At 34.1% G+C, this 16,612-nt stretch overlaps 1 non-coding gene across 1 annotated transcript; it reads right to left on the bottom strand.

Annotated features, from left to right (window-relative positions):
* Positions 1–13,464: 13,464 nt before the first annotated feature.
* LOC113613353 (U6 spliceosomal RNA) lies at positions 13,465–13,568 on the bottom strand. Its single transcript, XR_003430201.1, has one exon. It is a non-coding gene; the product is annotated as a U6 spliceosomal RNA (small nuclear RNA).
* Positions 13,569–16,612: the final 3,044 nt, after the last annotated feature.

Below are 16,612 nucleotides of genomic sequence, written 5' to 3' on the forward strand. Positions count from 1 at the left end.
CTTTTTTTCTCCTCCACCTGCTTTCTAAGGAGTCCCTGAGCTCTTCTCTCAGGGATACACAGAATCATCTCTTTAAGGGGCTTGGGTTTTACAGAAAGAAAAGAAAGAATAAGGAAAGAAGGAAGGAAGGAAGGGAGGAAGAAAGCCTTGCTTCCAGCTACATTGTCTTTCCTTCTTGCCATAAATATTCCCTGAGAAAGAAGCATATTGTCTGACCATCTGCTTGAAATGGAGGGAAGGAAAATAGGGAGAAAACACACAAACAACTCACTGCAGTTGGAAGTAAAAGAGCTGAGTTTAAATCTAGGTTTGGAGCTTAATGTGTAAAGCAGAGATAGTGATGCCTACCTCACAAGGCTGTTAAAAAATAATCATTGAGCCTGAAAGTGCTATGAAAATATATGTTGTTATTGTTTTATACTGTTAGGGGCAAAACAATGATTCCGTTCCTCATTCATTTTTGTTGTCTTTTTTTTTTTCTGGTTGTTTTTGACTCGTGATAAAGACAACTGTGGCTGAGTGAGTGGAAAATATATTTGTTCTTTTAAAATTGAGGGAAACACGGTTCAAAAGCCATTTTTTAATTTTCATGAAATAGCAGTGGATTGACCTCCACTAGATTATTTTGCTGCAAAGCTATGTGAGACTAACCTCAATGAGGCAATTGATTTTCTCATAGTTCCTTATGAAGCTTGTTAGGCAGGTTTCACAGTAGAGTCCATTACTGCATGGAGAGCCATTGGCCCTTTTTATGACTGGCAATATAAAAGGTTCATTAGCTTCCCGCACTTACACCATTCAGAGAGCCAGGACCCAGAGACCAGGGCAGGCACTGGGCAGAGGCTTTTTTCTTTCTGCTTAGTAGCACATTTTAATGGACAGTAAATCACCACCTTCACTTGTCTGCCAAGGAATCCTTTGCCAAGGAACAAACACACACACAGAGGACATTAGTGGCCTGTTCATTCCCTCCTTGGTGTGGTTATTAAAATTTCACAGTGGCAAAGGCAAGAGATGTTTAAAGAGATGTGGAGGTCATCTATCTTCCCTCCCCCACTTCATGGACATATAGCACGAACTGATCAGTGAAATTTTGCTCATTGATTTAGTGTAAATATTTTCCAACTTAAGTGTACATGTTTCTTATATTTTAAACTAGCTTTTCCTAAATAAAAGAAAACTGGGGAGATATATATATATATACACACACACGTATATATTATATAGAAGCATTACTAGGAAGAAAAATTTAAGAGCTGAGAAGCTCTTTTTCTTCTTAACTTGCCAACCAAATATTTGGGGGAAGTACATTTTTATTTTTTTACACCTTTATTGGAGTATAATTGTTTTACAATATTGTGTTATTTTATGCTGCATGGAAGTATAGTTTAAATTCACTAGTGACATGGAACTCTGGTCTTCCTAAATAAGAAAGTTCACAAAACACTCAGATAGATTTCAGATGGCCTGAAAATCCCAGGGACTTTGATTCCTTAACCGTTGCACTGCAGTTCAACATTTGATTCAGTTTTAAAATTTAATATATAAGAAATAAGAAATAAATATATATTCCTTGGAAAAAATAAAACATGCAGGGTAATAAGAAACTATAAAATTGTCTAAACTATACTGTGTAGAATTTTAAACATTTCTATGCCTATACTTACTTGTATATAGAAGTTTTGTTTAAGGACTTCCCTGGTGGTGCAGTGGTTAAGAATCCACCTGCCAGTGCAGGGGACACGGGTTCGATCCCTGGTCCGGGAAGATCCCACATACCACAGAGCAACTAAGCCAGTGCACCACAGCTACTGAGCGCATGTGCCACAACTACTGAAGCCCACACCCCTAGAGCCTATGCTCTACAACAAGAGAAGCCACTGCAAGGAGAAGCCCACACATGGCAACAAAGACCCAATGCAGCCAAAAATAAATAAATAAATTTATTTTAAAAAAGTTTTGTTTATTGTTCCATGTATACCAGGAACAGTATTCCTGATTAATGAATTTAATCTAATCATCATTCTTAATGTGCATTATTATATATAAATATAAATTTTATATATAAAACTACATTAATTCACATGAAATTTTAATAAATGTCCTGTTATGTTCAGCTTAATTTTTTCCATCTCCTCTTCCTTTTCTTCTTCCATATAATTTTGCTATTTTAAATACGAGTAGAATAAACATCCATAAAGAAGGTATTATGGTGGAGTATGCAAGCATACGATGTGTGTAGACTGGGTTTGATTCCTGGCTTCATTCTGTAGATAGCTGTGAGAACTTGGGCATGTTTCAAAACTGCTCTGAGCCTTTAGTTTCTTCATGTGCAAACGGGGATACTACCCACAGGGCTTTGTGACAATGAACTTAAATACAACTTGTGAGGTGTTTAGCACTGTTCTTCTAATGTAGTAAAAGTATTGTAAGTGGTAGCCATTATGCATTAATTCAATGCATAATTGGGCGTTTCTCTAACTACTTCTTTGGAATAAATCCCTAGAAGTAGAACTGCTGCTTTCCTAGTAGGATTCTTACTTACGAAGATCATTTGATGTACACTTATGTGGTCGGCCAGAAACCCTGTGCCAATTTGCACCCTAAACAGTGTGCTTACATGTAAATTTTCACTTATTCCCACAAATATTAGGTATTTTCATTGATTAAAACATTTAGTAAAAGATTGTCCCATTATTAATTTCCATTTCTTTGGTTGCTAGTGAGATTGCATTTTTTAACAACACTTATGTGTGTTCTCAGCATCTGTATTTCTTCTTTAGTGGTTTGTTTATTCATGAATCAGCCTGTTTTTCTAGTGATAACAATTTCTGTAAGTAGTAAGAATTGTAACCCTTTTTGTGACATAAGTTGTCATTTTTTTTTTTTCAAATTTTCGTTTACTTTTCAACCTTACTTATGTCTGTTTTTTCAGGGCTATACAGGTTTTTCAATTATTTACGTTATCAATCTCTTAGTCTTTCTCTCTAAGATTTCTGCCTTTGGGGTCATAGTTGGAAAGTATTTCTCCATCCTCTAGTTGAAATCAGAATGCCCTCAGATTTGCTGGGTTGTTGCTTTGTTTTTATTTAGAATTGCCAGGGAACACCTGCTTTTGTGAGAAGATTCCAAAAATGTTATACACTTAAACCAACTGTGCTAAATATTGATGTGGGTCACCAAAGGTTGGAGTGGTTTTAGGGGTCAAGAATTAGTGAGAAAATGCCCAAATATCAGTGTGAATTATTGTGATTGTGACTTTTACACAGAGGCCAACGATCTCCATTATGGATGGTGTTAACGCAAACATTTCCTAGAATCTGGTTGCATATATCCCATACCAGATTTTACCTAGCTGTTAATGGAACAAAAAGAGCAGGAACATTTCTTTAACCCCAAGATTATATAAATATTAATCTATATGATCTTCTAAAATGTGGTTTTTAGTATGCAATTCAATCTTTAATCATATAAATATTGTCGTGATAAAGCTAACAAGAAAAATCTATAACTTTATACATTTTTAGTTGGCTAATTGACTCAAAATGCATTTTAAAAATATTAACCATTTATCATTGATTGAGATAGTATCTACTTGCCATTTTGTTGAATATTAAATTTTGCTTTTGTAATTGGACTTAGTGTTATTAATTAGATATTATTTTAAATTAGGTGGTCCTTAAATAAAGGAAAATACAATATTTTCCTTAGGTCAGTACTTTCTAACTTAAACTCCTCCACATATTTCAACATTTTGCTTTTTTCCTGCAAAACGTTGTTTAATTATATGAAACTATGGATTTATGACCCCATGACTATGGAAAAACAACTTGTCTTTCTACTACAGTGGCTCGTGGAGCAATGTTAAAACATTAGCACAAATAGCCACAAGGCACATTCAATTGCAAAATTATGTTAGGAAAAGTGCATTCATGTCTCCAGTTCTCTACCTCCCTCCCTCCTCCTCTCTCTTTATACGGAACTGATATGATTACAGTATAGGACTCTGTAACTTCATATTCATAGTAATTGCCAGGCACTGTTCCTCAGCCTCTATGGTCATATTGTTGTTATACCTGGGGCCACCTGATATATATTTATAGGACGAGTCTCACCTCCATTTCAAGGATTAATTTTAACCATATGTGGAAGACATTTATTATATCTAGCCCAACAGCATACAAGTTACTTTGAGTGGAGCTGTGCCTATTTACCCAATCCTGAGAATTTCACTTCTACTTTCTTCAGCTGACTTAGAAATTTTCCTGATCGCTAAGTGCTTCTATGATTTGGCTCTACCTCATTATAAGTAAATGCTTTCCTTCTTACTACTACCCTTCTCCCCACCCCAGACTAAATTCTGTACGAGAACCTAACCCAGCATAGGGTCCTCTGGCCAGACTTCCCTGATGCTATTGGTAGAGTCATCTGCTGCCTAACATTTATTCACTAAATATTAAATTATGTTGGAATCTTTGACACTGAGCTGGCTCCCATTACTATTTAGTTGGACTCTTTGGATAGCTGTGTTCTCAATATGACCTAGTTCCTTTCTCTTCAACTTGTGTTGTACATCAATAAATACCTCTAGTCCTTTGCTTTTGTCCCTCTTGATCTTTATTGTCCTGCCATAGTTAACACTGTTCTGCCTGATTCTACATTATGATATGTCCATTTTTAACACTGTATCTTTAAATCTAGTTTTCAGTTTTGTAGATAATTTTTTTATTTCCCCCAATACAGACTAATATAATAAAAATAAAATTGCATTCCTACTGTCAGAAGGAAAGGTAAAATCTTTTAGGTAGTCTCAGAAAGTGAAGTTATGTGATATTATGGTGTATATTTCTTTGTGATAGCATTAACTAGTGAATTTAGAATGGGCTGCAGAGCATGGTAAAATTAGAGCTAATTTCTAGAGTAAAAGTGGGATTACCTGGAACTTTTTCTTTCATCTCTGACATGTAAAGAGCTTAAAAGTTGTCACTCCTATCCTTATAAAATGAAAAATCTGAACAAACTGAATATCAAGTACTTTTCTTGGATTCCTCAGAGAACTGACGTCACAAGGCAAAGTACCACCCCAAAATCCAGAGAGATAGGAAAATCCAGAGTTATAGCTGAAATATACTTACTTATCTGGAGCAGAAGCCTCTGGAGATTTGAAGTCGTAGAATATTTAAGGGGGATTGGAACTAAGAAACACTCCTGGAGTTCACAGCCCAGAGACACAAACCCAGTGAGAATCTGAGATTTATTCATAATATTATGAAATGTTTCTCCTTTCCCACACGCTATTACCACACCAACAGAGCTCCAGTTACAGCTGAAAAAGCTGCAAGGTGCAGACTGTCTCTGAGGAGAAGTATTTAAGGAACCTCCAAATTAACAAGGAGACAAAAGCAGGGACACCAGAGGAATTTGAGGACTTTGGCACCTACAACTGCAGCAAAGATGAAATAGCCAAACTCCCAGCCAGAACACAAAACTTCACCCTAATGTCCATTTACATCAGATCCTATTACCTGGTACATTGTGTCTGAATTTCAATGAAAAATTACAAAAGGTAAGGAAATATACAGTTAAGAGACAAAACACACACCAGAAGCACACACAGATATTGGAATTATTAGATAAAAAATTTAAAATAACTACTATGATTAATACATTAAGGGCTCTAATGGAAAAAGCAGACAACATGTAAGAATAACTGAGTAATATTAGCAGAAAGACAGTCTAAGGAAAAAATCAAAAGTAAATGTTAGAAAGAAAAAGTAAAAGATGGGCTCATAAGTAGATTGGTTATGGCTGAGAGAAGAATTAGTGAATTTGAAGATAAGTCAATAAAAATTTTTCAAGCAATAATGCAAATAGAGAAAATTAATAAAAAAAAAAAAAGAACAGAATATCTCCAAATCTGTGGGACAACTTCAAAGTGTATAACTGGTATACCAGAAGAAGAAGGGAGAACAGAGTAGAAAAAACTCTTTGAAGTAATGATGGACAAACTTTTTCCAAAATTAATAACAGACAACAAGCTATAGAACAAGGAAACTGAGAGAACAACACATAAGATAAAAATTTAATAAATTATACCTAGGCATAGCATATTCAAACTTCAGAAAACCAAAGACAAGGAAACAATATTTAAAAAGCCAGGGAAAATAAAACATCTTAAATATAAAAGAAAAAGAGTTGTCATCAGAAACTGAACAAGCAAGAAGAGACTGGAGTAAAGTATTTAGAATGTTGAAAGAAGAAAACCCCTCACCAACTCTCAATTATCTATCCAGCAAAAATTTTCTTCAGAAGTGAGAGAGAAATAAAGACTTTCTTAGATAAAAAAATTTGGAAGAGTTCATCACCGGAGGACCTACAATGAAAGAAATGTTAAAATAATATTTTCAGGGAGAAGGAAAATAATTTCGATCATATACTTGGCTCTACATAAGGAAAGGAAAAGCATCAGGGTAGGAATAAGTAGCAGTAAAAACCTTTTATTTTTCTTATTCTTAATGATCTAATTCTAATGATCCCAAACTGTTTGTTTAAGGTAATAATAGTAACAATTTATTGGGTGATTATATTATACAAAGTAGGTGAAAGATTTGTACACTGAAAACTATAAAACACTGATAAAAAAATTGAAGACATCATAAACAAATAGAAAGATTTCCAATGTTCATGGATTAAAAGAATTAATATTGTCAAAATGTCCGTACTACTCAAGGTGATTTATAGATTCAATGCAATCCTTATTAAAATTCCAATAGCATTTTTCTCAGAAGTAGAAAAAAATCTAAAATTCATATGGAATCACAAAAACAACATAAATAGCCAAAACAGTCTTGAGAAAGAAGAACAAAGCTGGAACATCACACATTTATTTCAAAATATACTACAACAGTATAGTAATCAGACAGCATGGTACTGGTGTAACAAACATATAGGGCAATGGAACAGACTACAGAGCCCAGATATAAGTCCATGCATTTACAGTGAATTGATTTTGGACAAAGGTGTCCAGAACACATAATGGGGAAAGACAGTCTCTGGTAAATGGTGTTGGGAAAACTGATTTTCCACATGCAGCAGAATGAAATTGGACCCTATTCAATCCATATGCAAAATCAACTAAAGATAGATGAAATAATTAAAAACCTGACACTATAAAACTATTAGAAGAAAACATAGGAACGGATTTTCATGACCTTGGCTTGGTTTTTCTTTTTGAATATGACTCCAAAAGAAGAGGGAACAAAAGCAAAAATAGAATTACATCAAACTAAAAATCTTCTGCACATCAAAGAACACAGCCAACAGAGTGTAGAGATAACCTACGAAAGGGGAGAAAATATTTTCAAACCATACATATGATAAGAGATTAATATTCAAAATATATGAGGAACTCATACAACTCAATAGCAAAGAAACCCTATTAAAAGGTGGGTAAAGGACCTGAATAGGCATTTCTCAGAAGGAATACACACAGATGGCCAAGAGATATATGAAAAGATGCTCAACATCATTAATCATCGGAGAAATGCAAATCAAAATCACAGTGAGATATGACCATACACTCTTAGAATGGCTATTTTCAAAAGGACAAAAGATAACAAACGTTGACAAGGATGTGGAGAAATGGGAACCCTTGTGCACTGTAGATGAGAATGTAAATTGTTTCAGACTCTTTGGATAACAGTATGGAGTTTCCTCAAAAAAATTAAAAATAGAGCTACCATATGATCCAGCAATCCCTCTTCTGGGTATATATCCAAAAGAAATAAAATTACTATGTCAAAGAGATATCTGCATCACTATGTTCATTGCAGCATTGTTCACAATAGACAAAATATGGAAACAACTTGATCTATAGATTCAATGCCATCCTAATCAAAATCCCAACAAGTGATTTTGTAGGTATCAATAAACTCATTCTAAGATATATATGGAAAGACAAAAGACAGAATAGACAATGCAGTACTAATGAAGAACAAAGTTGGAGGATTGACACTAAGCTGATTTCAAATCTTATTATAAAGCTATAATAGTCAAGAGAGAATAGAATGGTAAACAAATAGACATATAGTTCAGTGAAATAGCATCCAGAAGTTGACAAAAATATTGCCAAGGATCAAAGGCAATTCAGTGGAGAGAGGATAAACTTTTCAACAAATGGGGGTAGAACAATTCACTGTATATAGGCAAAAGCATGGCCCTAGACTGCAAACCTTACAACTTTCACAAAACTAAAATGGACCCTAGGCCAAAATGGAAAATGGAAAAATATAAAAGTTCTAAAACAAAATAGGAAAAAATGTAAGAGACCTAGGTTTGGCAATGAGTTTAAGATAGAACGTCAAAAGCACAATCCATGAAAGAAAAAAATGAATAGGTTGTACCCAATTACAATTAAAAATTTATGCTTTTCGAAAGACACTCTTAAGAGACCGATAAAACAAACACCGGACTGTAGAAAAAATTTGGGAAACACATATCTGATAAAGGAATTGTATTCAAATTATGCAAAGAATTCTTAAAAGGTAATGTCAAAAAACCAGAAAGATGTGAACAAAACCTCACCAAAGAATATATGAGGTGGAAGAGAAGAATGTGAAAAGATGCTCAACATCATTTATAATTAGGGAAGTGCAAATTAAAAGAAAAAATTACAAGCCATTACACATGTTTAGAATGGCTAAAATCTAAATCGCTGACATTATCGAATGCTAGTGAGGATGCAGAGCATCAGGAACTCTCATATACTGCTGGTAGGAATGCAAAATTTTACCACCTCTTTGGAAGATAGTTTGATAGTTTCTACATAGCTACATGTAGCTTTATCATACAATCCAACTTTCACACTCTTAGTTACTTAACCAACAGAGTTGAAAATGTATCTCTACACTAAGATGTACACATGGATGTTTATATCAGCATTTTTTTGTAATCACCAAAAACTGAAAGCAAACAAAATGTCCTTCAATAGAAGAATTCATAAGCAAACTGTGGTGCATCCATACAATAAAATATTATTCAGTAATTTAAAAAAATAAGCTATCAAGCTATGAATAGACATGAGTGGAGCTTAATACATATTTCTAAGTGAAAAAAGCCAGTCTGAAAAGGCTACACACAGTGTGATTCCACTTCTATGAAATTCTGGAAAAGACAAAACCATAATGATGGTAAAATGATCAGTGGGTGCCAGGGACTTGGGGGCCAGTGGAAGGGTGTTAAAGAGATGAAGCGCAGGGGATCTCTTTATGATATTGTAAGGATAGACACACACAACTATAAATTACATTGAACTTTACAGCACAAAGAGTGAAATTAATGTATGTAAATTTTAAAAGAATCCTTTACGAGGTGGGAAGATTCTAGGATGGAATGCAGGCAAATGAATGTGACAAAACAATCTAACTGTATTACGAATGTATCATATAACATCTCTGAAGGGGTGAGTGAAAGGGTGCTGACCTGAGTTCTGTTAGAAATGAGAAGAGTCTGTAAAGTTAAAAACAAAAGCAACTACACATAGGGACTGCATACCAGATAATAAAACTGTTTCCCACAGGTTAACAATACTGATACAGTTATACAGGTACAATGAATTAGATAATAGGTAAGTAGGTGGCAGAAGGTGAGAGCCAGGTTTCTCACAGCTAGGAAGGAGGTTACAGATAAGCAAGGACCTCACATTTCTGGATTTCAAAACATATTACAAAGCTACAGTAATCAAAAGAGTATGGTGCTGACATAAAGACAGATGTATTGACCAATGGAACAGAATAAAGAACCCAGAAATAAATCCTTGTAGATAAGGTCAAATGATCTTTGACAAGAGTGCCAAGACTACACAATAGAGAAAGGGTAGTCTCTTCAACAAATGTGTTTTTAAAACTGGACATGCAAGTGTAAAAGCATGAAGTTAGATCCTTATCTATGTAAAAATATTAACTCAAAATTAATTAAAGACAAATGCAAGTCTTGAAACTAAAATTGCTAGAAGAAAACATCATGATATTAGATTTGGCAATGATTTCTTAGAAATGATACTAAAGCACAGAAAATAAAAGGAGATATAGACTAATGGGACTACCTCAAACTTCATGGCAAAGAAGACAATAGAGTAAAACGGCAACCTATGGAATAGGAAAGAATATTTGTAAACTATATAGCTGATAAGAGATAATATCCAAAATATATAAGAACTTCTACAACTCAACAAGAAAAGTAATGTGATTAAAAAATGGGCAAATGACTTGAATAGCTATTTCTCTAAATACGACATACAAATATCCAAAAGACAAGTGAAAATATTCTTAACATCACTAATCATTAGAAAAATGCAAAACAAAACCATGAGATATCACCTCATGCCCATTAGAATGGCTGCTGAACAAAAAAGAAAAAAAGAAGTAACAAATATTGGCAACAATGTGCAGAAATTGGAATCTACTCCCTGTGTACTCTTGCAAGCAATGTAAACTGGTGCAGCCACTAAGGAAATAGTATGGAGATTCCTCAGAAAATTGAAAAATAAAACCATCATGTGACCCAACAAACCACTGCTGGATATATATCCAAAATAGTTGAAATGAGGATCTTGAAGAGACATTTTCACAAATATATTTATTGCCTCATTATTTAAAATTACCAAGAGGTAGGAGAAACCCAGATGTTCACTGATGAATGAATGAATAAACAGAGTGTAGTATATACATAAAGTGGAATATTTTAAAAAAAGGAGATCCCATCGTATGCTACAAAATGGATGAAACTTGAGGAAATTATGTTAAGTAAAATAAACTAGTCACAAAAGATGAATATTGCATGATTCCATTTACATCTGGTATCTGGTCAAGTTAGAAACCAGAAGTAGAATGCTGGGTGCTCAGGGGAGGGGGAGGAAGAGAAGAGTCATTCAATGGTTACAGTTTCAGTTTTGCAAGGTAAAGAAAGTTCTAGAGTTCTATTACACAGCAATACACATATAGTTAACACTACTGTGCTGTACACTTAAATATTGTTAAGATGGTAAATTTGATGTTGCAGGCGTTTAACAATAAAAGAAACTACAAAAGAATTTACATTTGTTTAAAGCTTGTTATTACAGCAAACTTTGTTATTATGGTAATTCTTTCTCTGTTGAGATTTTATCTTTGCAATAAAATATCTTATAAAAATACATTTTTAATAAAGTATTGGGAAATTAAACTTCATTTTCTTTATTTGATCAACAAAATGTGATGTGTTCCAAACATATTATTTTTAAAAATATCAATACTATACTGCCTAGAAGAAACTCATTGTAGGAAAAATAATATTTTGAAAAGTTGAAAATTAGAGATGAAAAAGATATGATAGGAAAATAGTAAGCAAAAGAAAGTTATTATAGCAATATTACTATTATAAAGAATATTACTTAATGCAAAACTACCCTGAACAAGGATAGAGGCACTTCATACTGGTAACAATAAATTCTCAACCAAGTACAGATATCATCATGAAGTTGTATACATTAATCAAAAGAATTTTAAATACATAAAACAAACAATTACATAAAAAAACCTTACAAACCAGGGACCTAATAACTTATTTATTAACTTTCTCTCAATAACTCATAGCTGGAGTTTTCAAGTCAGCTGTGGAGGAATAAGTTTCTTGTAGCAGCGACTGTCCAGCGATGGAAGCATCGAGGGTGACTGGTTGGCAGCTGGTTCCTCACTCAGGGGTCAGTGATATTTTGGTGGTTTCATGGTGTTTGACCAAGCCCAGTTTGCCAAGTTTCCTGTTAATTTTGGAAGATACCTGGTGTTTCTCAATAGACTCTTTTATTGCCTGAGATAAATCAACAAATAAACAAAAGGAATAAGTGGATAGATATGTGAATAGACATAAAATAGTAGACTAACAATAATCATGGATAAAGAATATTTGAACAAATAGACATACTTTACCATATATCTATATAAATACATTTACAGATTTACCATTTACACAAAAATTAAAAATATGTATTATGTTTAAGAGCACATGGAATATCTAGCAAGAATAAATGTGAAAAGACCCATAATCCCAATATGAGGAACATGAAGAGGATATAATTACAGATTCTATAGACATCAAAAAGACCTTAAGATGATATCATGTGTAATTATGTCAATAAATTTGAAAGCTTAAAAGAGATGGACAAATACATAGATTTGGTTGGCTTTACTGGTAAATGTTTATCCTCTCTGACTCAATAGTTATTGGTTAAATGGATGCTAATCGCATTAAAATAGCCTCTGCACTATATCTTCTTAGCACTGTGAGTTATTAGAAGCCTTCTTGTGCTTTATTAGATTTGTAGGAATTTCTCTAAATTTTTTGTTGTAGTTTTCTTTTTTAATGTGGAAACCTATTTTCTACATGTAAGAAGTTGATTATTATTCACATGAAATACTTTTGTGTATCAATTGATATTATTACTTGGAATCAATGTGTTTGATTACAAAAAATTAGCTCCTAATACATAAAATAAAAATTTTAATGTACACAGATATAAACTGTTTAAGGACAAATTTCTTCCCTGTGGGGAAATACCACGTATCCTTTTCCTCATGGATGCTGGCTCATATATCTCTCAGTATGGCGCCATTGCAGCAGTTAAAATGTGTACTCACAGATGTGCCCAATAAGAGAGGTTGTCATCCACAGGCACTTTGTAAAGTCGGTTATGGAAACAATGGGGAGTAACTACTCTGGAACTTGGGAAACAGCAGGTTTTGATTTTCAACTAAACTACTGTCTTCTTTTCTAGGGTTTTCTTTTCCTCTTCCTCCTGTGATTCAATTATGCTTTTCATCTGTGTTGCATGCAATGTGATTGTACCCTTCTAGATTATTGAGTTTTATGAGATGGAGTAAGTTTCATGGTGCCCTTTGGACCCCACACTGGATTTACGTTGCTTTCTTATTTGAGAACTGCTGCTGTATGACATTTCCATTCATTCCCTGGAATTGTAAGTCAGGCAAGCTCAGGTGCATGGGGCTGTGGATCACTGCTACCCTGTGTGCTAACAGATCGAAAAAGGCACAAGAGCTGTCTTTTACAAATGAAAATGAAATGCAGAATTCTTACCTTATGAATGCTTTCCTAATACTTTTCTGATCAACAAAATTGGATTTTTCATGGGAAGTCATGGTTGTTTCCAAAAGTTTTTGGCAAATATTACCAAAGCAATTTAACAGTTTCCCATGAAACTTGAGAAAAGTGGATGATTCCCTTACTTTTCTCCAGTATCTTCAACATCAACTCCTGTCCTTTCGGGAAACAATGGGAACTAACTTATTAAAATAATGTTTTAAATTCTCATTTCTACTATTCTTTCTCTGAATCCACAAATACATGCATGCACATCCTGTGTGTGTGTGTGTGTGTAAGAATATGTATAGGTAAAAAAATAACAAAATGAACACCAAAATGTGAAATATTCCATAAATTTGGGTCATCCTTGAGCATAGGCCTTATTAATTTTCTCTGTGTGGCTACAATTTCAGTGGCCCACATCACATATTATGAAATAGTATCTTTCTGAAGGATACTTGATGGTCTTTAACTCTTTTACTATTATAAACTATAATTTAAATAAATCAATATTCATAGAATATGCTGCACGTTTAGAATATTATGAAGAGGATACATCTATTATAGAATCCTTGTGTTGCAGAGTGCCTGAAATGTATGTTTTGGTTGATATTGCCAAATTGTGTGCTCTGAAGTTTGTCCCAATTTAATCTCTCACCCATCCATTTATGGGAGTGTCCACTCTGTAATGATAAATATTCAGATAAGTTCGGGCATTTAAAAAATAAACTGGTGGCACTTATTTGAGATGCTATTGACTCTACATTTATTGGTGAATAAATATTGTTATGATATTATACAATCTACATACTTGAGTTTTTTAATATTTATTTCAACATCATTTGGGGGTTTTAATAAATTTTCTAACTGGTTATTGCTGGTATTTAGAAAAATGATCATTGAAATATAATTGTAGAATTTGACACCTTTCTGCTGCCATCCGCTGCATAAATGTTTATGTGTGAAACCTCATTGGATACTGTGACCTTCATTATTAAATGATGCGTCCCTTGATCTCATTTAACACATTCTCCCTGTGGAAAGTCTACTCAGCTTTCTTTTTGTGAACATTTTTCCTGGAGATTTTCTGCTCATTTTTTGGGGGGGGGAGGACAGGGTTCAAGTTTTTGTGTTTGACATATAATAAAATTGCATTTCTTAACTAAGTCTTTGAGTTACTTTATTTTGATAAATGGATTTATTCTGTATTTATTGATTGATATTGAATGGATATTTGGACTTAATTCTGAGATCCTGAATTTGTTGTGTTTTTTTATTACCTTATATTTAATTAGATTGTATATTTAATAAGATTCAACACACTCCACAAATGAACCCTGGTTTTCCGCATAAGGTCCTGGTGAATTAGAAACATTAATGCTAGCATTTGAAAAACTGATTCTCTACTTTCCTGCAGTAGTACCCATGCTACGTGTCTAGTAAGCTTGGAAATTCAAGAAGCAATAATTCAACCCCCTAAAATATGGGTAGCATCTGGCTTTGTCAAATAAGCCCTGCTTGCGTTTATTTGTTTTTAGTATTAGGTCCTTATCTATTACATTTAAAACTTGGGAAGAAAAAGAGGTCAGTTGAGTGGCTTGACTGTTCTTTCCACATCAAAGTATGTTACTAGGCCTACATTAAAAGTGGAAAATCACATTCTGAAATCCATTTCCAAGATTGTTAATTTTATATGCTGCTAATCACGCTGCAAACTCCAAAGGAACAATTATGAATAATGGCCAAATATTAGTTACTGAGACTAGAACAGAAATGAAAAAAAAGTCTGTTTATTCCATCAGTAATTTGTGGTGCTTCTGGCAACTGATAGAAATTTCTTGTTATGAAACACTAATTAGTTTGTCAGCTAGTTTACTTTATGGACTGGCTAGATGTTCTTTTTTTTCTCATAAATATTTTATTACTTCGGTTAAGTAAATAAGGGTTCTTAAATAGCTTGTGTTTTGCTGTGTAGCTTGTCTATGAATTTCAATGAACTTGGCGTGGCTCTCTTGCTGGGAATCCATTTGTGAAAACCCCAGGCTGCACTTGGGAGATGGCTTATGGGTCTCCAAAGCCCCTTGTACCTCTGTCATCCCAAGTGCCTGCCAGTGAAGCTTGAAACCCCAGGAAGTCGGGCCTCCTGTGGAGGCAGCTGGAATGAGAGCCTGTGATCTGATGGAACCACCCTGGAAACTGTGTGCAGAGGAAGCTTTCTCAATGTTCCAGGCATGGAAACAGACCTTGGGAAGAGCTCCTGTTGCCAAGGAGCCACATAGCTCATCATCCCTTGTAGAGATATCAGCACATGCCCCATGCCCCATGCTGAGTCCCCTCAGTACTCGCTTTTGATTAACCTCCCCTTCTCTTATTTAAATTTGGTGATTGAATTTGAGAGAATTAAAATGGATTCTACAGATAAATATCACTACTGGAACAGCGTACGTGGAGGAAAAAGACCTCATGTTACTGAAAAGACACATTTGAGACAGGGCAAAAATGCTAGGCTTGACCGTGAAGAGCAAAACCTTCTTTTAGATTATTGTATCTGTAACTGGAAAAACAAGCATTTTGAGTCTTATTTGTATTTGTGTATGTATGTATGCATGTGTGTATGTATGTATGCATGTTTGTGTGTATGTGCATATGTATGTGTTACTTTTATTCATCCCATTCAGAGTGGCTTCATTTTCTCCCTCAATATTTCTTTTCTTTTGGAAAATTTACATTTACAGTGCTATGATAACTGTACCATCATTCCCTATAGCTCCAGCTTAAAAGGTACACAGGGTCAGTTCATTTGTAATTGAATCACTAGAGTGGTATTTTGTTGTTGTTGTTATATTAAATTTGCAATCAGAATAAAAACTCTACATCTGGTTTTCACATACAACAGCTCTATTGAATGGCATGCACTTGAATTTTATGTAGCAAGGGTATTTGAACAGTTAATTTTCAAGTGTATCTTCTGTTGAATGTTTTGTTTCAAGAAAGAGTGCTTAAAGCTTTGTGGACTTCAGTTTTTGATGTAACTGTAGCCTTCTTTATGGGAAACCATAAGCAACATGGTAGGAGCAGGTTCCCCAGTGGGGTCTCTCGCCACCTGCAGATGGCTGCTTTATCACATTAAAGGCTTGGAGGTAGGACTCTCGTGTTCTCAGATATATTGCATGGGCAGCATTTTCTAGAGCACTGTACAGTAGAAACTAGAAAAGGCAGTATATTTCCCTAATGTCTGTCTGGTTATATCACTTCTGTATTATTGTTGAAAGTTTTTTTTTTATGATGTATGAAGCTCATAATATTTATAGATAAATTAGTACAGTTATATTATTGTTGTGGTAATGCCTATTTTCATTTGGAAATATCAATAGTTAAGTATGCACATGAGGGAAGACTTCTGGTTTACTGCAGTGTTCAGTCCTAGTTTTTACTTTTATTCTTAAAACATTAGGATTTGATCTCAATTTTATGGACC

This window comes from Aethalodelphis obliquidens, unplaced genomic scaffold (genome assembly GCF_003676395.1).
Source record: "Aethalodelphis obliquidens isolate GAN/ISIS:26980383/991018 unplaced genomic scaffold, ASM367639v1 scaffold3, whole genome shotgun sequence".
Taxonomy (NCBI): Eukaryota; Metazoa; Chordata; class Mammalia; order Artiodactyla; family Delphinidae; genus Aethalodelphis; species Aethalodelphis obliquidens.